Source organism: Ceratotherium simum, chromosome 12 (genome assembly GCF_057802395.1).
Source record: "Ceratotherium simum simum isolate JZ-2026a chromosome 12, ASM5780239v1, whole genome shotgun sequence".
Lineage (NCBI taxonomy): Eukaryota > Metazoa > Chordata > Mammalia > Perissodactyla > Rhinocerotidae > Ceratotherium > Ceratotherium simum.
In genome coordinates, this window is record NC_141911.1 from 13,582,213 (window position 1) to 13,606,837 (window position 24,625).

The window sequence follows — 24,625 nt, forward strand, 5'->3', positions numbered from 1 at the left end:
TAGCGAAGATGATCTTGAAAAAATAGACTACAGTTTGAGGATTTATTTCTCTTATATAACTTATTTTAAAGTTAATATAATTAAGACAGTGTAGAATTAGGCAGACATATACAAATATGCCAACAGCACAGAATACAGAGTTAAGAAGTGCACACACATAAGATAAAGACAATTAATTTATGAGAAATTGACACTGCAGGGCTGTGGAGGAAGACTGTGTTTTCAGTAAACTGTACTAGATCAATTGACCACCAATACAGAAAACAAAATTATCACTCAATCCTTATCTCACACCATTCACAAAAATTAATTGTAGGTAGATAATAGATTTTTAAATGAAAGAGGTAAAATAATAAAGATAACAAAGGTGAAATATTAATAAACTTATGTAAACAAAAATTTCATAAACAGAACATCAAAAGTACTAACCATATAGGCAAAGGTTGATGAACTGGACTACACTAAAATCAGGACATTCTCTTTCACAAATGATACTATTAAGTACATAAAAGTTCAAGCCACAGAATGGGAGAAGATATTTGTAATTCATAAAAACTGGCAAAGGACTCATATCCATGATGTATAAAGAACTTCTACAATAAGAAATAAGTAGGCATTAAAAATAGAATAGAAAAAAAAAAGAGTAAAGCAGTTTAACCAATACTCTACAAAATAAAATATCCAAATGGGCAATAAACACAAAAAAGGTGTTTGGTTACCTTATCATTAGGGAAATACTAAATGCAATACCACTAGAATGCCATAAATAAAAAGACTAATAATACCAAGTGTTGGTGAGGACGTGGAGCAGACTACAAATGGGTAAAACTATTTTGAAAACTGGTACTATAATACTTAATGAAAATTAAGCTTAGTCATATTTAATGACCCAGCAATTCTCTTCTTAGATATATATCCAACAGAAAAGCATTCATAAATACACCGAAAGACAGGTTAAAAAGAAAAAGGGTTTTGTGAACATATAAATGGTATTTAAAGGCATGGTACTTGATGAGATCACCAAGATAATCTAAGTAGAGGAGAAGAGGACTAAGATCTGAGTCCCAGAGTACTTCAACATTAAGACATCATGGAAAAGAGGAAAGAACAAAGATTGAAAAGGAACTCTATAGGAGGTGGAAAGAAAATCAAGTGAACAAGCAGAAAAAGAGCATCCTAGATGAGGGAGAGAGGAACTGAGTCAAATACTACTGACTGGTCTAGAGGAGGACAGAAAATTAACAACCAGATTGAGCGACATGGAAATCAGTGGTGTGGTTGAGAAGAGTAGTTTTGATAGAATGCAGAAGCATTGAAAACAGTGAGTTTTGTCTTGTTTTCTGAGAATTTTTCTGTAATGGGGAGAAAAAAAATTAGATGGTAGCTGGCAAGGTAAGTGGGCCCAAGAGAAGATTCTCTTACAAGATAGATGAAATACCATCCTGTTTGTATGCTGATGAATTGATCTAGTAGAAAGGAAAGGTATCAATGACTTAGGAGAGACGGGGGGAGAATTATTGGGATGAAGTCCTGGAGAAGGCAAGAGGGGTGGATCAAGCGCATAAGTGGAGGAATTGGCAAGAATGACAGATATCAAGGAAGGTCCTGAGAGTTACCTACAACACTTCCTTTCACACGCCATTGACCAGAACTCTAGCGTCTGACCACATCTACTGACCTTAGAGAGAATGAGAGATTTAGTCCTCATTCTCAGTGGCTATATGCCCAGCTTTTTATTGTTATTATTTTTTAATTACTGAGGAGGAAGCAGATAGAAATTGAAGTGGTAGAGGATGGGGGAGCACTAGAATTCTCTGATACACTGACATTTTCTCAACTACTATAATTTTAAGCCTTAGAGAGCATGCGGGCATATATTTAGCTTTCTGGTATCAATTGGTAATTCATCTAAACTGAGATGGTTTTAATAATTTAAGATAAAATAGAGATGAAGGGAATTAGCATTTACTGAGTGACTGATGTATGTCAATCCTTTGACAAATTATCTCATTAAACTTTTAATTATCCCACCAGGCAGGCATTATTATGCTTATTTCATTGTTGGGTAGGATAAAGCTCAGACTGGTTAAAAGTTACCTGAATTTTCATAGCTAATAAAACCAGACATAAAGTTAGGTTCATGTAGCAATAAGTCTGAACACACTACTTTCACAGCCTTTCGGTGTCTTGGAAATATATTTTTTAAATTCTGAAATAAGCCCTGTCCCCGACAATGTGAATTAACCACCCTTTTTTGCTCTCCTAGCATTTCATATACGTCTGTGTCATAGCACTTATCACACTGGATTTTCAATGTTTATTTACTTGTCTGTGCTAAGTGTCTTTTCCACACCTCTGCACCCTCCCCTAATTGTGTGAGGAGTTCTTTAGGAACTGTGACTTATCTTGTATCCGTGATTCATTTTTGTATCCTATTTTTGACCCAGAGGGACACTGAAGTAGTGTTATTGACTAAATGAATGAATGCCTAAGTAAGAAAAAGGTTTTAATAGGATACAAAATGCACTAACCATTTAGGAAAAGATTGACGAATCAGACTACTTTAAAATTAAGGAATTTCATTCATCTAAAGACACAATTTAGAGAGTACTACAAAAACTCCCAGGTAACAAAATGTTTTGGCTGTTTCAATACTTGATAGAAATTCACATAACTTTCAGAATATTTGTGCAGCAATTGTCTTAACCCAGCCAAAATATTTAGTTGCAAAATAATAGATTCCGTTACAAGCATGGCATTTCTTTTCCCAGGGATTCTGCATGAAATTGTTCCTGCAGTCTAAAAAGAATATATTTGTTCCTACTGGGACATCATTACCATTTTAATTTAAGTTAATATGCTTTTAACTTTATTAATACTCCCGTTGTCATGATCTCTTCTTTCATTTCAGAAAAAAAATTTAGGTCTTAATATAAGAAACATGTTTTAGTTATTTCCTTTGTGATAGAAATTTCAAATCTTTATTAGAATTATTAGCTATTATGTGACTATTTAGTAATTTATGACTATTCCCATTATAAGGTTTAAACTTTGCTGTCTTGAATAAGTTTGCGAGTGGAAGAGTAGCTTCAAGATTTCTGGCATCTATTTTCTAAATTTCAATGCCTGGACCTTATTTGGCTTTAATAAAACTGGTTAATTAAAAGTAGTTTCAATTTTTAGGTGTCTTGGGAAAAGAGGAACAGAAAGACTATTTACTGAGTTATGCCAAGATCTTTCCCATTTGCTGGTTTGTTAATCATCTGACAAGTCTGGCTATAGGCACTAGAACCGAATTGCCATCAGAAATTTGAGGTTCAGAAGATTGAAATTTCTTGCCCAAAGTCATAAGCTATTACATGGTGGAGCCTGATTTTAAATCCATACATGTGTTACCTCAAAGCTCGTGAATCTGCTTTTGTCAAGGTCATCACTAACCTCTATTTTGCCATCATCTTTCTCCACCAATCAGGAGCATTTGGCAAAATTGATCACTCCTTCCTACTCCTCTGGCCTAAAAGTCAGTTCCCTTTATTAAATGTTGATTTTCACAGACCAGAAATACAAAATAAAAGTAGAAATAGGCCCCAGTTAGAAGCTGTAGCCCTGACCTCACATGACCCCTGCTGCAACAACTTGAACAGGACAAGAAGCAGCCGTATGAAGATTGGGAAAGTAGGATTTGGATCCTACATTGTCCTGTCTCTCATTTAATCTCCCCCTAAGTTATAAAGAGTCATCCATGTGAAGCAGCAGAGGAGGACACCTTTCCTGCTGCCCCAGTGAAATGCATATCACAAGGAGAGCTTGGTTGAATGGCACAGAATCCAAGGAGTACATTTCACATGGGGAGAAACTGGTACCAAAACATGGATGGGGAGACTGGGGATGTGACGGGGCAAGTGCAAGGAGAGAAAATTTTCCTCCTCTCTACTCCTTGTATCCTGACACCCAGTCCTCTGAGTTGGGGTAGTCCTGACTAGTTCCTCTTCCTCAGAGTCCTTGCTCTGCCTTCTCTTCTTTTGCTTTTGGTCTTTCCTAAAATGTGACATAAACTGTCCTCTTGAAGCTCTCACTTAGCTGCCTTGAGAATGACTTGGATAATAAGCCCCAAGAGGGTGTTGATTTCTGTTCCATCTTTACCTTTATTTTTTTTCTTTGACTTTTCCCTCTTAGAAGATTCACTCTGGCCCACTTTGTATTCTTTCATGGTTTTTTCATATTCCCTTCTGGTATCCTCAGCCTTGCAATCCCACTCCTGTTTCTTCTCTTTGGACATTCCCTTCCAGATCTTGTCTGCCTTCTTGGAAATATCTGTGATACTGATGCCAAGATGGGCTGACTTGATCTTCTCTCAGTTAGTATTGAGCCACAGCACATATGCAGACATGTGCCTCTTGGGGGCATTGAGGTCTTTGCCCTTCTCCACCTCTACAGGCTTCTTGAGACCCTTGTGATCCTTGGCCATCTCAGCCTTTTTGAGCTATTTCCTTTTCTTCTCATACCAATCACTCTCACCCTCATTATAGAATAGCCCACAGAGACGTTACTGTTAAACTTCTCTGCAATTTCTTCCTTCTCTTCACCTGAGTTGAAGGACCTCAGTTTCCTCTCTTGAGTCATTGCTGTTTTTAGTGGCATTCTCTAAGTAGGCATCTTTTATCAACTCCAAGTAGACATCATGCTCATCTCATCAGAGATAGAGACCTATTCGTTGTAGTTTTGGTTCATCCTCTCTTTCAATACTCAGATTTGATGTTGAGCTTTTTTGCATTGACAAAGTCAAACAGTTTCTCATACTCCTCTCTCATGCTACTGCAGGTTACTGAGTGCCCTGCTTGGTCTCAAAGTCAAAGGAGCAAGTGGTGGTGGTGCCATAGGCAAAGTTGATGAAGGAGATCTCGTCAGAGAAGATCTGCATGGGTGGCTTGTGAACCTAAATGAAGCCCCACTCCAGCAGGTACAGCAGTCCTGAGCTCGCCTTGTAGGAGCAAGTGATGCACTGGGTCCCTAAGTGCCCTTGGAAGTTGCCTGGGATTGTGATCTTGTGGTTCACCAGTGCTTTCATGACTTGGCTTACCATCTCTTGGAGGGATCCCAACATGTTCTTGATGAGCTGCCTGTCAAAGTGCTTCTCCATCTCTTCCTTGTTTTTATTGGGAAGCAAGGAAATGTCGTTGTCCTTGGAGAAAAGGAGGATCAGGAAGTGGTACAAGGTTTGGTCCTGCTTGATGGGGGGATCCAGGATGATCACAAAGAATATCTGGTGCTGGTCCTTGGGAGGCTGCAAAAAGAGAATAGGTACTGGGGTGTAGGGGATCTTATAGTCAAAGGTCTTGCCGTGCAGGTGCAGAAAGGTGGTGTAGATCCAAATATGCTAACAACCATGAGAAATCAGACATTGCAGCTCCCAGAAGATGTTTCTCCAGTGCCTGGATTATGACCGTCTTAGACCGCATGTACTGGGCAAAGGCCTCAACTTGGTCCACAACATCCGCTAGGGCAGGAGGTACATAGAAGTGGACATCAACATTCTGGTGGAATTCCAGTGTCACCTCATTCTTGCCTGTAGTGCACTGGGACATATTTCTGAGGGGTATCTCAAAGGCCGGCTGGTCTTCAGTGTCAAAGGAAAACAGCAGTCCATCGAACTTCACTGTCCCCCAGTTCCAGCACTTCACAGATATGATGTTCTCCATTGGCTTAATAATAGTGAGTTTTGAAGAAATAAGAGAGTTTCTCAAATTCAGATTCTTATAAGACATCATGTTGTAGACAAGATATTCTTCATAAGAAGTTTAAGTCTATGGCCCAGAGCTACACTGCTCCAAATGCCTTCCATTATCTCTCCAGTCTGGATGTTGTCCACTTTGCCCATCTTGCTCTTCTTGAAGATGATGCCCAGGTGGCTGAACCTCAGCCAACCATCATTCACAGAGACTTTCACCCCTTGATGGACATCTTGAACTCCAGTGTCTCTGCCATGAGAACAAAAATTTGTCTTACTTGTTCACCACTGTTTTCTCAACACTTAACACAGTACCAATTTTGCACTCAGTAAATTTTTGTGGAATAAATGAAAGAATTAATGAGTGCATGCCTTTCATAGTACAGGTTGGTATGGACCATGTATAGGTTTATGTCACAGCTGTGCCTATATAAAATTCAATAATACTTCACTAATAATAAATATTGTTTCTATAAATGACACCAATGTTTATCCAATCACCCACATAAAAAAACTAGGAACTTCCTATTTCTGGATCCACATATAAAGAGCTTGGAAGGAGCCATTCCATCTTAATATAACAAATAAAAAGCTAAACAGACTGAAAATCAATGACTCCTTTAGGATCCAAAGGAGAGATGAGGACATAGGGCAACCAAAACCAGGACAGACAGGCAAAAACAGGGAGTCACAGCTTACTGAAGCAGATAGTCATGTGTGGCAATCACCATGGGAACAAGGTATTATCAGAGCCTAGCTGACTTAGGGGAAGGGAAAACTGAATTTCAGTCAGCTCGAGCCTTCCACATGGGAGAAGGAAATATTCAACTCCAACCCACTCTAGCCATCCTTTCCCACCAGAGAGGGGATAAAAAAACTGAGAAACACTTGTGACATTCATAGTCCAGAGGCATAGGCTTACTAAATGACTGAGACCTACTCCTAGAACTATAGAACACCTCCTCTCCCCCTACACCCCACCACCACATTACTTAAGGCCTATTTACAGCAGTTTATATTACCCAGTACATAATATCTGGCTATCAAGAAAAAATTACAAGGCATACCAAAAGGCAAAATCTCCCACAATTTGAAAAGATAGAGCAAGCAAGCATCAGAACCAGACATGGCAGGGGTGTTCGAATAATCAGACCAGGAATTTAAAAGAACTGTAATTAATATGTTAAGGGCTCTAACGGATAAAGTAGACAGCATGTAAGAATAGATGGGCAACATAAGCAGAGAGACAGAAATCCTAAGAAAGAACCAAAGAGAAAAGCTAGAGATAAAAAAAAGAAACTAATGTAACAGAAATGAAAAATGCCTTTGATGGGCTTATTGTTAGACTGAACATTGCTGAGAAAAGGATTTCTGAGCTTGAGGATATCTCCATAGAAACCTCCAAAACTAAAAAACAACAAGAACAAAGACTGAAAGAAACAAAATAGAATATCCAAGGACTGTGGGAAAACTACAAAAGGTGTAGCATATGTGTAATGGAAATACCAAAAGGAGAAAAAAGAGAGAAAGGAACAAAAAATATTTAAAACAGTAATGACTGAGAATTTCCCCAAGTTAATGCCAGACACCAAACCACAGATCCAGGAAGCTCAGAGAACAGTAAGCATGATAAATACCAAAAAAACAAGACAAAAACAAAAACAAAAGTACACAAGGCATATAATTTTCAAACCACAGAAAATCAAAGATAAAGAAAAAATCCTGAAAGAAGACAGAGGAAAAGAAACACCCTATCTATAGAGGAACAAAGATAAGAATTACATCTGACTTCTCCTCAGAAACCATGCAAGTAAGAGGCGAGTGGAGTAAAATATTTAGTGTTGAGAGTGAAATAACCACCAACCTGAATTTTGTACCCTGCAAAATTATCCTTCAAAAGGGAGGGAGAACTAAAGCCTCTCTCACACAAACAAAAATTGAAGGAATTTGTTGCCAGGAGACTTGCCTTGCAAGAAATGTTAAACGAAGTTCTTTACAGAGGAGAGAAATTGTATAGATTAGAAACTCAGACCTATATAAAGAAAGGAAGAGCGTTGAAGAAGAAATAAGTGAAGATAAAATTAAAAACTTATTTTTCTTGTTCTTAATTGCTTTATTAGATGACAGTTTGTTCAAAATAATAATAGCAACAACGTATTTGTTTTTTTTCCAGTTTTATTGAGAAATATTTGACATACATCACTATATAAGTTTAAGGTGAACAACATGAAGGTTTGATTTACATTTATTATGAAATTATTCCTACAATAGGTTTAGTTAACATCCATCATCTCATATAGATACAATAAAAAGAAAAGAAAAATATTTTTCTTTGTGATGAGAGCTTTTAGGATCTACTCTCTTAACAACTTTCCTGTGTATCGTACAGCTGGGTTAGCTACAGTCATCATGTTGTACATTACATCCCTAGTACCTTTATCTTATAACTAGAAGTTTATACCTCGTGACCACCTTCCTTCAATTCCACTTCTTCCCACATACCTCCCACCTCTGGTAACCACAAATCTGATCTCTTTTTCTATGAGTTTGAGTTTTTTTGCTTTGGTTTGGTTTTTAGATTCTACATACAAGTGAGATTATACAGTATTTGTCTTTTTCTGACTTATTTCACTTAACATAATACCTTCAAGGTCCATCCATTGTCGCAAATGGTAGGATTTTCTCATTTTTTATGGCTAATATTCCATTGTATATGTATACCACAACTTCTTTATTCATTAATCCTTCAGTGGACACTTAGGTTATTTCCATGTCTTGGCTATTGTAAATAATGCTGCTATGAACATAGGGGATGTAAATATTTTTTCAAGTTAGTGTTTTTGTTTCTTTTGGATATATTCCCAGAAGTGGAATTGCTGGATCATATGATAGTTCTCTTTTTGAGGAAACTTCATACTTTTTTCCATAGTATCTGTACCAATTTACAATCCCATCAACAGTGAACAAGGGTTCCCTTTTCTCCACATCCATTTGTTATCTCTTGCCTTTTCGATGATGGTCGTTCTAACAGGTGTGAGGTGATATCTCATTGCGTTTTTAATTTGCATTTCCCCAATGACTAGTGATATTGAGTATCTTTTCATGGCCATTTGTCTCTCTTCTTCAGAAAAATGTCTATTCAGGTCCTTTGCCCATTTTTATATTGGATTATTATTTTTTTTTCTATTGAGTTGTATGAGTTCTTTATATATTTTAGATATTAACCCCTTATCAGATATATGTTTGGCAAATATTTTTTCCATTTCATAGGTTGTCTTTTCACTTTGTTGATGGTTTCTTTTGCTGTGCAGAAGCTTTTTAGTTTGATGTAATCCCACTTGTTTATTTTTGATCTTGTTGCTTGTGCTTTAGGTGTCAAATCCAAAAAATCATTACCAAGACCCATGTCAAGGAGATTTTTTCCTATGTTTTCTTTTAGGAGTTTCATGGCTTCATGTCTTACATTTATGTCTTTAATCCAATTTGAGTTAATTTTTGTGAGTAATGTAAGATGGGGGTCAAGTTTTATTCTTTTACATATGAATATCCAAGTTTCCCAGCACCATTTATTGAAGAGACTATCTTTTCTCCATTGAGTATTCTTGGCTCCCTTATCAAATATTAATTGACTGTATTTGCTTGGGTTTATTTCTAAGCTCTCAATTCTGTTCGTTGGTTTATTTGATTGTTTATATCTAGTACCATGCTGTTTAATTACTATAGCTTCATAGTATAGCTTGAAATCAGGAAGTGTGATGTCTCCTGATTTGTTCTTTCTTAAGATTTTTTTGACTGTTTGGGATCTTTTGTAGTTCCATATAAATTTTAGGGGTGTTTTTTCTATTGCTTTAAAAAAAAAAAGCCATTGATAGAGATTTCATTGAATCTATAGACGGCTTTTGGTAGTATTGAGATTTTAACAATATTAATTCTTCCAATCCATGAACACAGGATATTTTTCCATTTATTTGTGTATTCTTCTATTTCTTCCATCAATGTCTTGTAATTTTCAGAGTAGAGATCTTTCACCTCTTTGATTAAATTTACTCCCAAGTATTTTATTGTTTTTGATGCTATTGTAAATGGAATCAATTTCTTTTTCAGAAAATTTGTTGTTAGTGTATAGAAACACTACTTATTTTTGTATGTTAATTTTGTATCTTGCGACTTTATTGAATTCATTGATTAGTTATAACAGATTTTTGGTTGAGTCTTTAGAATTTTCTACATATAAAATCATGTCATCTGCAGATAGACACAATTTTACTTCTTCCTTTCTAATTCTGATATCTTTTATTTCTTTTTCTCACCTGAGACCTCTAGCTAGGACTTCCAGTACTATGTTGAATAAGAGTGGTGAGAGTGAGCACCCTTTTCTTATTCCTGATCTTAGAGGAAAAGCTTTCAACCTTTTGCCGTTGAGTATGATGCTAGCTGTGGGCTTGTCATGTGTGGTCTTTATTATGTTGAGATATATTTCTTCTATGACTAATTTGTTAAGTGTTTTTATCATCAGGATGTTGAACTTTTTCAAATGTTTTTTCTGTGTCCATTGAAATGGTCATATGATTCTTTTCTTTCAGCAACAATGTATTTGATTATGTATGCCTAGGTATATATCATATATATATGCTTATGTATGTATATAAGTGAAATGAATGACAGCAATGATTCAAGGGATGGGAGCAAGGAATTAAGATTATTTTGTTATAAGTTACTCACACTATCCATGAGGTGGTATAGCGTTATTAGAAAGTGGATTTGGATTGGATCAGTGGTAAATGTATATTATAAACTCTAAGACAACCACTCAAATGTTTTAGAAAGTATAACTGATATACTAAGAAAGGAAAGAAAATTAAATCATGTAAAATGCTCAATTAAAACCACAAAAGGCAAAAAAAAGAGTGGAAGACAAAAAAGCAATAAAGAACAAGGGCAACAAATGGAAAACAGTTGATATTAACCCAACTATCAATAATCACCTTAAACGTCAATGGTCTAAATTCTCCAATTTAGACAGAGATTGTCAGAGTGGATCAAAAACAGGACCCAAATATATGTTGTCTACAAGAAGCTCACTTTAAATATAAGGACACATATAGATGAAAAGTAAATTGATGAAGAAAAATATACCATGATAACTCTAATCTAAAGAAAAGAATATATATTAATTTCATACAGAGCAAAATTTCAAAGCAAAGAAAATTATCAGTGATAAAAAAGGACATTACACAATGATAAAGGGGTTAATTTTTCAAGAAGACATAATAATTCTTAATATGTGTGTGCCTAACAACAGAGCATCCAACTACATGAGGCAAAAACTGATAGAACTGCAAAGAGACATAGATGAATCCACATCATAAATGGAGACTTCAACACCCTTCTATCAGAAATGGACAGATCTAGTAGGCAGACAATCTATAAGGACATAGTTGGAACTCAAACAACACCATCAATCAACTGGCTATGATGGACAGCTACAGTCTACTTCATCCAAAAGCAGCAGAATAGACATTCTTCTCAAGCTCACATGGAACATTCACCAAGACAAACCACATTTTGGGCCATAAAACACACTTTAACAAATTTGAAAGCATAGAAATCATACAATGTCTGCTTTCAGATGACAATGGAATTAAACTGATGATAAATAACAGAAAGATAAGTAGAAAATCCCCAAATATGTGGAGATTAAACAACACACTTCTACATAAAATATAGGTCAAAGAAGAAATGTCAAGAGAAATTTAAAGCTATTTTGAACTAAATGAAAATGAAAACACAACTTATCAAAATTTGTGGGATGTAGCAAAAAGAGTCCTTAGAAGGAAATTTATAGCATTGAATACACATACTAGAAAAGAAGAAAGATCTAAAATTAATAATCTAAGTTTGTACCTTAGAAAATTAGAAAAAGAAGAGCAAATTAAGCTTAGAGTATGCAGAAGAAAAGAAATAATAAGCAGAAATCAATGAAATTGAAAATAGGAAATCAATAGAGGAAAATTAACAAAACCAAACACTGGTTCTTCAAAAAGATCAATAAAATTGATAAGCCTCTAGCCAGGCTAACTAAGAAAAAGAGAGAGGATACAAATTACTAATATGAGAAATTAAAGAAGGGACAGACACCTTGGACATTAAACAGATAATCAAGGAATGCTATGAACAACTCTGTGCCCACAAACTGATAACTGATAACCTAGATGAAATAGACCTTGAAAGACACAAAATGCTGAAACTCACACACGAAAAAAATAGAAAATCTGAATAGGCCTATACCTATTAAAAAATTTGAATCAATAACTAATAACCTCCCAAAATGGAGACCACTGGGCCAAATGGATTCGCTTTTGAATTCTACCAAACGTTTTAGGAATAAATTATACCAGTTCTTCTCCACAATCTCTTTCAGAGGATAGAAGTAGAGAGAATACTTCCTAACTCATTTTATGATGCCAACATTACCCTAATACCAAAACCAGGTAAAGACATTACAAGAAAAGAAAATTACAGATCAATTTCTCTAATGAGCATATATGCAATATCCTCAACAAAATATTAGCAAATAAAATCCAACAATGTATAAAAAGTATTATACACCATGACAAAGACACCCTGGGATTTAGCCCAGGTATACAAAGATGGTTCAACATTCAAAAATAAATTAATGTAATCTATCACATCAACAAGTTAAAAAAGAAAAATCACATGATCATATCAATAGTTGAAGAAAAAGCATTTGACAAAATCCAACATCCATTCATGATTAAAAAAAAAAAAAAACTCTCAGTAAGCTAGGAATAGAGGGGAACTTCCTCAACTTGATACAGAAAACGTACAAAAAACCTACAGCAAACATACTTAATGGTAAGAAACTCAAAGCTTTCCCACTAAGATCAGGAACAAGGCAAGGATAGGATGTTCCCTCTCACCACTTCTCTTCAACATTGTGTTGGAAGTTCTAGCTAATGCAATAAGACAAGAAAAGGAAATAAAATGTATACAGATAGGGAAGTAAGAGATAAAACCATCTTTGTTTGCAGATGACATGATCATCTGTGTAGAAAATCTGACTTTCCTAGATTCGAATCCAGTCATGATATTCCCTCTATTGCCCTCTATTATCTCCAGATGAAGAAATATCAGGTTCTTCCAGACTCTTTAAGACTTTGTCTCAGCTTTCTTCTCTAGTCTTATCTTCCCCACTCCATACTCTAGCACCCTATTCCAGCTATTCCACCCTATTCAGCTATTCCAATCTTCTTTCAGAACCCCAAACATGCAGTGGTGTATCTCACCTTTTAGCATGCTTGTCTTGTGCCTTGGAATACCCCTGCTTCAGTCTTTCACTTGGATACTACCTATTTATCCCTCAAGACTTAGCTTGGACATCCCCTTGAAGACACTCTCCTTGAATGTCAGCTTTGATTAGGAAACTCTCATGGGTGGTCCTCTAATCCCACAGAACTCTCTGCTCAGGCCTCACCACATTACCCTCTATTGTAGTTACCTGTTTATGTGTCTGCTTCTCCATTTTCATCAGTAACTATAAGCTTCTTGAGTGCAGGGATTTTCCTTAATCATCTTTATATCCTTGGCAGCAGAAGAGTTCCTGGATATAATAAGGTTATAATCAAGGTTAATCACATGAATAAATGATTGAGTGAATAAATAAAAATCTTTTAAAATTTATTTAAAAAATATTTCTCATGTGTGTCCTTCCTCTCTCTTTCTACTGGCATTTTTCTTTTCAAGTTTTAACCATTACAAATAGAACCTTGTAATGATGCCTAAGGAACTTCTTTGAATATGAGATCCCTCCTTTCTCTCCCTTCCTTTCCCCTATAAAAACTTACACACACACACAGACACATCTTACTTCTGCTTCTATTTAAACATGATTAGACTAGACTTTCTTAAACTCTGCTGTCCCTATTCACTCCTTGACCAACACTTTTCTGCCATTTTTTTTTTATCGGTTAAGCTCTTCTTTCCCTCTTCCATTGATTCAATTATACTCATTTACTTCATCTATGAAATGTTCCCTGACTACTCTAGCTTTGGGATTTGAAATCTTTCAGGTGGATTTCTTCAGTATTTGTGTGTACCCCAAATTTTATGATGAATGAATGTACAGCATGGATTATACCTTCAACTGTATAATGAATCTCTTGAGAGTAGAGAGTGCATTTTAGATCCTGAATTGAGAACATCCTAGGTGCTCAGCAGCTACTCAGTGATTGGTAGCATGGTATTTGTTTGGAATTGCTTATTGGCATTTTCATGAAACTGTTCTTAGACACAAATACAATTGGATGCTCACACAGTAAGGGATTCCATCCTATTTCAGTGAGACCTTGCAGATTTCTACATTTTGCTTTAAGATATGCTATTATGTTCATCTTTTTGTATGTTTCATTAGAATCTTAATATGTTAAAATCTTAAGAGGTAAGGCTGTAGAACAAAAAGCTTAAGCACTTGGATGGGCACAGATTAACCCGGTTTAGGATGATCCCTGGGTCTCACTCCAGTTGCATAACCTCAGGCAAGTTACTGAATTTCAAAGCCTCAGTTTCCTCATCTGTCAAGTAGAGATAATGAGTTCCTATTTCACAGACTATTGGGAGGATTAAAAGACATAGAGCATCTGTCATCTTGAAAGGAAAGAACTGTTGACAGAGAATTATGTATCCACTGAAACTATCCTTTAGGAAGAAGAGGAAATCTAGACATCCTCATATAAATGGAAACTAAAAGAATTTGTCGCTAGCAGACCTACACTTTAAGAATGGCTAAAGGAAGTTCTTCAAATGAAAAGGAAATGATAAATGAAAGAATCATGGAACATCAGGAAGAAAGAACAGTGGAAGGAGAGAAATATGGGCAAATACAATAGACTATCCTTCTCCTCGTGTGTTTTACAAGTATATAATGTCCCTCTTTTGTCCACTATGATGTTTTTATCTCGAATTTAATTTTATTAATAGCAAAAAAAAAAAAAAAAAGACATGGAGCATCTAAAATATTTAGTGTAGCTCCTTACACAGAGCTAAAGTGCTTGATATATACTACTTTTTATTATAAAAAAGAGTTAAAGATCAAATCCAAACTTCCTATTTTACCTACGAGGGAAATGAGATCTTGAGAGGTCAAATGACTTGCTCAAGACCGCTATTTAATGAGAGAAGTGGCCTGAAAAAAAATCCAGATCTCCTGACACTCAATCTAACATGTCTTCTAACTCTCATATTGCTCTACAGTCTGACTAGATTCTGAGGATTCCCCAGGGCCTTGGAAGTATGTTCTACTTTACCTTATTATAGTATGCAGTGCTCTGGGAGAGTTTGATACATAAAATTTCAAAATTAAGAGTAAAAACAAAAATATTTATTTAGTCATATGCAGTTCCTTTGTTTTTCAGAAGGACCTATAAAATATTCCTTTGCATGGCCAGTGATACAAATTTCATTTGAATTTACCCTGAATTGAGTTATGTTCATCTTTTCAGCACTGTTAACATTATTTTGAGTGAAGTACAGTGGTGTTTTTATCTTATAGGAGTTCATTGCTTTATTTCAGAAGTTTTTTAAAAATTCTTTTTGAATTTAAGAATAGTTTTCCTCTTCCTAATAGATCCTACATGCAATTTTAAAGAATGCTTTCTTACAATGTGAAAAGAATGACTAACCCCATTTTATGTTTGTAGTTGAATGATGGAAAACAGGGAAATTCTCTATAGACTAGAGTTTGCAAGAGGGGTCTACAATAACCTTTTAACGGTGCTTTGAAAATGAAACTCCACTATTTATCAGGAAGGATAATTTTCCATATTTTTATGAATATTCAACTGTAACAATAATGATTTGTTTGGCTCATTTAGAATCATACATCACAGAGGAAGAAAAATTCTCCTAGAGGGAGAGCTAAATCAACTCTTGTGCAGATGTAAGAAATGAATCCAAATTCTTTCTTGCTTCTGTTTCTTTTTTTTTTTTCCAAAAAAAAAAATTGTATAAATGAGGAAGTAGTGCCAAGGACCTATTAGTAATAGTTATTTCCTAATTGCAGCGGGAAGCATCCTGCATGTTTAAATAAATATTGTTAACTCTGACCTCTCGCGTTGCCAGGACTGATAAGGCAATTGTTTGACCTATATGAAGCACATACAGTATACACAGAGTGGAGTGCAGCAGGAAAACAGGAAACAATAAATCAGAAATTAGAGCACTGATTGTTGTAGCTAATTACATCAGGCTTCTGCTTAATTTCTCACTCTGTCATTCTAACCTGATTTTCTTGCCAACAGACTTTGCAAATTGCTGGTGTCACGTACATTCAGCAAATAATAATCCTTAGTTACTGTGACTGACAAATGAATGAGCAGGAGAAGATAGTTTATTATGCAAGGATGAACTGAGACATTCACCAGATACCTGCCTGGATGCTTTTTTAATTCACTTACCTACATGTGCTGGATGATGCATTTCTCCAGGAGCAGTGATTTTGGCATCAAGACAGCTTAATTGGATTTGTGGCTTGGTTTGATAATATTGAGCAAGAAGAAAAGATGGTACTGTAAAAGGAAGGGAGGGAAGAGATTGGCTTGGACAAAGAAAGAGATAAAGTGGTAACTTAGCTATTTAAATCAAATCTGAAAATAATATGTTTAGGGTGAGTGAGATTAGTCAGCACGTTATTGAATGCTAATCTTGTCTACACATACGTTTGGTGAGCTAACTTGGTATTTCCAACCCATTATGGTTTGATTACTGAATTTCTAAACCACATGTGTTAAGAAAGAATGATAAAAATAAGATGCTATTATTCAAAATTAATTGTTTGATTATTCCCAGATTCTATTTCTGCATGTAGATAATGCATGTCAATTCAGTTTTCCATGATCTCAGTCCCGGTGTTGTTTATATAGTGTGAAATCAGTTTTCCTTTCCTTTATAACTTTACAAAATTTAGGTGGTTTCCATACTTTAAAGAATTTTGCCACAACCTCTGAAGATGGAATATGAAAGATCTAATCAAAGAGAATTTTCACTACGTTGTTATTTAACAAATTTCGTATTCTGGGTATATTTCCTACCTTTGTAGTAGTGTTTGCTAAGTAGATCATCCAACTGCTGAGCAGATCCAGAGCTAGCTACAATTTCACCCATGCTCCCTGTTTCTTTGGTGCTTAACAAAAATCATGTTATTTTGTTTAACTGAAGATACTGTGTATGCTAGTTATTTATAATGAAAACTGTTTCTCAGTTTAAAATCAAATTTACTCCATCCTTCCATTTCCCATGGGTTTTGATTCTACCACTGTCTTGCTTTAATGTCATTTTCAGGGGAAGAGAAAGTGAACTCAACACAGAGATGTGAGGAGATCACAACAGAACCTTCCCCAAGTCACGAAGATATGGCAGAGCTGTGGGGACCCATTTTTGGAAACCACTGTTCCGCTTGGTAAAGCCAGAGGTCAAAGTTAACTATTTATTTAAATGTGTAGGTGATGTCTTACATTCCAATGATGAAGTTGGAATGCAGGCCAATTAAGCAGCCCCGAAACTGTGGTAGAAGGGCCAAAAAATAGAGGAGAACGTGCCAGCATTGCTGCTGGCCCAAAGCTCAGAGGGAGCAGAATATTTCATTCCTAGTGTCTTTAAATTAATTCTTGTGTATAAAGTGTTTAAACCACTCCAAATCCCTAGCTGACTTTCCAAGAATCTTTCTTAATATACTTTTTTTCTTTTATCTATGTTTTCAGACAAATTTTATAAATATATATTAAACATCCATCATGTGCCTGTTGTGCCATTGTGTGCCCCTGCAGGGGAGAAAGCTTAATATAGGAGAAATGTATCACAAAGTCATTGCTCTCAAGAGCAGTTTAAGTAGCCAAACTTGAATTTATAAAACAAGCATTAAATAACACAAACCAGACATAATCTTCTAGATACCTAAATGTGTGGTATTGACAGTTAGGGCTATGGAATTTAAAGGGACCAAATTTCTCAGAGAAGACTTAATGGAGATAATTTGACATAAACTTGGAAGGATCAGTAGCGTTTGGATAGCTGGAGAGGAGGGAAGAGACATTTTAAGCAAAGAAAATTGATTAGAAGAAGTGGTAAAAATACATGGCAAAGCTGGCAATACGGAGATGTAAGGTAAGAAAGGGGAAGTGGGAATATGGTGGGTAGAGAAGATGGCCAGATACTGAGCGTTACAGGAAGAGTTTAGACTTAACATTACAGGTAATAAGACATCTCAAGGATCCCAGAGCTGGAGTCTGATGTGTGGATCATAGATGAGGGAGAGGAAAGGCTGGAACCAGCACATCAAATTAGGAAACTACTAAAATAATCCAAGTTTGATGTGATCAGGTCTAGCCTAGGTGGTGATAGTGAGAATGAAAAGAATAACATAAATTCAAAAGCTATTCACAAGCAGAGATTGGCCGACATGATGAGATTCCATGTAGAAGATAAAGGGGAGGGTTGAGTAAAAAATAACAGATTTGGCACCTGGAAGAAATATCTTTGCTTTGGCAAGAATAGAAAATTTGGAAGAACAAGTGTTTAGATGGAAAGATGAAAGGGCACCAATTTCCAAGGAGAGAAGGAGAAGGGACAGAGTTCTTTTCTGACCTTAGCTGCCATAAGTCTTCCAGGTGCCTCATTCCTTATCAGTTACAGACATATGTATTAGCACAGCTTGGTTTGTCTGAAGCACATAGACTTGTCTGAAGACAGTGGGTATGACAACTATGTGAAATGCGTCAAAATTAGAAAGGTGTGTGTGTGGGAAGATGACAACCTGATGAAATATTATCAAATGCCACCCCTTGCCTACTAGAGGCAGCATGATGTTTGGGGGCAGGGGAGGGAATATACCTTCATAAGAAGTCACCACAAAGAACCGTGCCCTTCCAAATGGAGTTGTGTTTCTTAGTTTCCTTTCCTCCTTATCAACTGTAGTCAGCTCTAATCTTAAATGTGCTCCAGGACCGTGATTGCTGCACCTGCGCTGCTTGGGTTTGGTGAATTCTGCCTGTTGACTGTTATGTGTCTAGCCTCTCTCTTACTCTGCTTTTGCTGTAAGTAGCAGGCTTTGGGATCCAATGTCTGATCTCATCCCACTTCCTAGTGACTGACTTTATAATTCCTGAGTCACCAGCCTCCATTGAAAGGTACTAAACAGTCCAGAATGGTATATGTATAATCTTCCATTTTCTCCCACTTTTTCACACCCAAAACACTACATTAGACATAAAAGACTGATACTTTTGCTCGTCACTACGCTTTTACTTCCTTCATCCTCACTACCAGATGGCGTAGGGCTAAAAATCAAAGGTAGAAGCATATTTGCACTTTTTGCACATATTGGCCTCTATGGCAATTTCAAAGTTTTGTGCAAGAGAAAAGGGTATGACTGTGAATTGCATGTCTTCATTACTCCAGGTGAGTAAGAGTTAGTCATAAGGAACTCAATCATATGTCCTTACCCAAGACACTTCATATGAACCCAGATATTGTCTGTAGTTGCAGGGAGATTCTGAAGATTCAGATCACTCCGCAAAGGAAAGTCATTCATAACCACCTTTGATCATAATAGGAGTAATCCTTCCAAATGAAACCAAGATACAACTTGAGGTTGACTTTTGTAGATGAGGCAATTAGAGTTTTAAGGAGCCCGAAGCTTGGTTTGCAGTGTCCAGTGAAGCTAAGACTCGAGGTAAGTCATTAACTTCATTTTATTTTTTACCCTATTTAAAAGTCAGTGCTAACAGAACTTATATAAATATCAGTGTATTGGGCCAAACTTTGAATCTAGAATGGAGGTCGGTCAAGGTTGGCCCAGATGGACATTACAGGAAAACTTGTTTTATTTATCCCCTTTTCCCATAGACTTTAAAACATTCTTTCTCCATGTAATTTTCACTGGTGCATGATTTGTTATTAATGGGGTGCACTGTCATATTTCAAAGTTACGATTTTAATCGTAATTCCAAGACACTTAACTTTGAAAAGAGCCTCAGCATCTTCCCTTGTTCTTTTTATGACTTAAATTTGTAATATTCCTGCTGTCTTGGACCCTGATGACACCATAAATGAGAATATAACTAAAAGTGTATGCTGCTTATTAGTGCAGCTCGAACACACCTGTGCTGTACCATGTCTATAAAAGACTGGGCTTACTGCCTTAGGAAGCGCCATATAAAAGAGGTTGCTTCAGGCAACATCCCTCTTGGGAGGAATATTGTTTTCTCTTTAAAAAATATTAGTTCTAATAGTTTCCTGTAAGGCCACGAGAAGAGAAAGAAAGAGGCTAAAAGAAGAAAAGCACAATTCTGCTAAAATCTAGTTAATCTCCCTCATGAAAAAACATTATTAACAAGAGTTGTGATTTTGTACTACACTGATTTACTTCACGAGCAAAGAAAACATGATGTTAAGTGTTTGTGTCTGGAGATGTTAAAAGCATAAGTATTAGAATCCATAGTCTCTAGGGGACTTCAGAATTCTCCTTTCGTCAGCTCCATCAACCACTTCCCTACCCCCATATCCATACCCCAAATATTTAAATAAGAGTAGTGTACTTGTTATGCACATAGGCTTAAATAAAATTACTTAAAGAAATTAATTTCCGGTCAGATTGTCACCTTCAAATCATTTCTAGATAGGAATTCTGAAACTGTCACACTAGAAAAGCAAACCTAGACACAAAATGGAGGTCCTCGTGGAATGCGTAAAACAACAGTCTCTGCAACAGTCCTTGCTGGTTCCCAGCTCAATTCTATTCATTGTCCCCATCTTCATCCTAAGAGGAGTACACTTTTGTTCAATGGGGCATGCCCAGCTACAAGACCACCTTCCCTGGCCTCCCATGCTGTTACAGGTGTGATGGGACACAGTCCTAGCCAATAGGAAGTAAACAGAAATTTTGAGTAGGGCTTTTTAGAAAATTATTTCAAAAGGAGCAGCTGACTTTGCTCTTTCCCATTTTCATACCTGGACAAAAAATATAATGACTAGAGGTGGAGTAGTCATCTTATGATGGGAAGTGAGGAGAGAAAAATCACATGCGAATGATGGCTGGACAGAAAGACAGAAGGGGTTCAGGTCTCTAGAGTCAACACACCGTTCCACAAAAACATAAAACTCTTTGTACAGCCAAACCTATTCTGCACCTCAGAAGTGATTTTTTCAGTAATATTACCAGACATGACAAAAAGCAATTATACATGTGTTTATATTAAAGTAATAAATCTGTTCGTGGGATAAGATAATTAACATTATTATTAGCACCTGTTCTTATGCCACTTCATTTAATCCTCATAGCTACCTCAGCAGGCAAATGTTATTATCTGTCATTTTACAAAAGAAGAATCCAGTGTTCAGAGAGGTTAAAAAAATTTCTCGAGTACACACAGCTTGTGCATCAGATCCCAAAGTCCATTCTCTTTCCACGACAATATTGCACATATCTGCTATTACTGTGTTTCTTGATTGAATTTCATTTTAAATATCCTTATGATGAAATACCTCAAAAATAAAGAAAATTATAGAGGATAATATAGTTAATATCATAAATTCATTCTCGAACAATAAAATTGTATAGCATATTGTTAAATTTGCTTCAAAAACGTTTAAGGAAAATGAAATATCATAGAGCTGTTAACATCTTTCTCTGTACTTCTCCAGATACAGTCCCTTCCCTCTTTCCCTACCACCACCTAGCACTAAACATTATCTTGAGGTTGCTGGGTATTATTCCCTGCTAGAGTCTATAGTTTTCTCACATACATTTACCAACAATTTAAGGTAGGATTTTGTGTATTTTTATGAATGGTATATTGAATTTGTCATTTCCCCTCAACATTATGTTTTTTTGATTTAGTTATATTGATACTTGAAGTTCAAGTTTTATCTACTGTATGATTTTTCTTCTGTAAATATACCAAAATTTACTTACCCATATGCCTATATTGATGGACATTTACGAAGCTTCTAAAAGCTGCCATCATAAACAGTTCTGCAATAAACACCTTGGATATGTTTCATTATACATATATATGTGTGTTTCTCTGGAATATATACATATCTAGAAGTAGAACTACTAGACTGTAGGACATACTACTAATAACTCTGCTAGATATCACTAAATACCTCTCCAAATGAGAGTAGTTTTCTCCATATTCTCATCAATGCTTGGTGTGGTTAGACTTTTCAAGGTTTTGCAAATCTGATGGAGTGTGAAATATTATGCCCTTGTGGTTGTAATTTGTTTTTCTCTCATCACAACAGAAGTTTAATATGTGTTAATATTAACCATTTGGGCTTAGACTTCTATTGTTCTATTGTTCATACCATTTCCATATTTTTCTACTGGGATCTTTGTCTTTTTATCCTGGGAGTTCTTTTTATGTTTTAGTTACTAACTCCTTCTTTGTTATTCACCGTTATGCATATGCATTACATTATGGATTGCCATTTTACGTTCTTCGTAGGGTATTTTTTTTGAAAAAAGAGTTTTAACTTTCAATGGAGACAGATATATCCATGTTTCCTCTTTGTTTGTGTATGAGGGTATCTGTCTTGTTTAGAAAATCTCCCTAAAAGGAAAAACACTGTTTTTCTCTACTCACACACCACTTCTGACACGAAATGTGTGTGTGTGTGGGAAGTTCCTACACCAACAAATTCTCCAATTTTCCAAACACTGACTGGGTATTCTACAGTTCAGTTCTGACAGTAACTGTCTGGTATTAGCACAGACCCCATAGGTTGGGAGGTCAGTCCCAGAAGACTGCCCCCCACTTCTGACAACAATTAAAAGTCTGGGCCTCTGGGGGGGTATTTCTGACTGACAGGCTATAAATAAGTGGTTCCCATGACCCCTTCCTTGGGTCTGATAATATGCTAGAATGGTTCGTAGAATTCAGGAAAGTGATTTACTTACCATTACCGATTTATTATAAAGGATACAATTCAGGAACAGCTGAATGGAAGAGATACATAGGGCAAGGTACATGGGAATGGGTGTAGAGTTTTCACATCCTCTCCGGGTTCACCACACTCTCAGCATCTCAGTGTGTTTACCAACATGATCTCTCTCTGAATTCCTTTGGTTAGGGTTATGGAGACTTCATTACATAGGCATGGTGATTACATCATTCATTGGCCATTGGTAATTCCATCCTCCTCCAGCCCCTCTCCCCCAGAGGTTGGGGGTGGGGCTGAAAGTTCCAACTCTAATCATATGGTTGGTTCCCCTAAAAACCAGCCCCTCATCCTTAGGGGCTTTCCGAAATTCACCTCATTAACATAAATTCAGGTGTAGTTGAAAGGGGCTTGTTATTAATAACAGACGACACTCCCTCACATTTATCATTAGAGCTATTTGAGGAACTGGTAACAAAAACCATATACTATAACAAAAGATGCTCCTATAGCTCTTATCATTTTGGAAATTACAAGGGTTTTAGGAGCTCTGGCCAGGAGCTGGGGAGAGAGACCAAAATATCTATTTCTTATATCACAATATCACACTCCCTATTCAAAAATCGTAGATATAATCCTATATTTTTATTACTAGTGTCTGTTTTTTAAAAAGGACTTTTATAATTTAATTTAGTCAAATTCGTCAGTCTTTTTCCTCATGATTTTTTAAGAAATTCTTACCCCATCATGAAGATGATATCCAATAATTTTCTTCTCAAAGTATTATTGCTTTGCTCTCCATATTTAGGTCTTTAATCCATTTGGGAATGATTTTTATGTAAGGTATGAGGTAAGGATCTAATTTTGTTTTATTTTACCATACAGAAAAGAAATTATCTAACAGTTTCCCTTCTAGTCTCTTCCAGAATGCTTTGTGATATTACCATTTTTATGTGGCATTTTTCTGCATATGAGCTCTCTATTCTGTAACACTTGCCTATCCACCATTGCACAAATTCTATGTTATCTTAATTACAATAGCTTTACTATAAAACTTGAAATCTGGTTGATCAATACTGCCAATCTTTTTGTTCCTTCAGAATTGTCTTATGTATCCTATTTTTTTCATTTTTAAAGTTTTTATTTTTAGAACAGTTTTAGGTTCACAGCAAATTTGAAAGGAAAGTACAGAGTTCCCATATACTCCCTGCCCCCAAACATGCACAACACCCCCATTATCAACATCCGCCACCAGAGTGCTACATTTGTTACAATTGATAAACCCACATTGACACATCATAATCACCCAAAGTCCGTAGTTTACCTTGTTAACCTAAATATACAGAGGCAAAATGAGAGTCAGAGAAGCATTTATTTTGAGATCAAAGAATTGTAATTCAGGGAAAATAGATTCAGGTAGACACTCAAATAGTGTCCTGATTATAGGAGAGGGGCTCAGGGTTTTTGTGGGAAAAAGGGAGGAAGATGAGGTAAGTTGTATTAAAAAAGAGTTCATTGGTGCTAGATGAGGTAAGGCTAGGTTTGTACTTCGTAGATTGGCTTGAGATTTGATCATCAGGCAAAAGGCTAGACTTGTTCTTCATTGGTTGGTTAGTGATTCGGGCATCAGCAAAGTCCAATTTCATCCGTCCTTACAAACAGGATATTCTTGTCCTTACTGACTTCTTGGAATGTTGGTGGTTTGGTCCATTTTGGTGGATAAAGAAACAAGACGTGCAAGGCAATTTCTTTGAAATGGCTGTTTCAGCTCTATTTTAATATGGCTCCCCTCATGTCATCTTTAACAGCTTTAGGGTTCACTCTTGGTGTTGTACATTCAATGGGTTTGGAAAAATGTTTAATGACATGTATCCATCATTATAGTATCATACAAAGTATTTTCACTGCCTTAAGAATTCTCTGTGCTCTGCCTATTCATCCTCC

The 24,625-nt window shown here is 36.1% G+C and overlaps 1 pseudogene; it reads right to left on the minus strand.

Annotated features, from left to right (window-relative positions):
- Window positions 1-3,794: 3,794 nt before the first annotated feature.
- On the minus strand, window positions 3,795-5,985 carry LOC101392372 (FACT complex subunit SSRP1 pseudogene; annotated as a pseudogene).
- Between the last annotated feature and the right edge of the window lie 18,640 nt (window positions 5,986-24,625).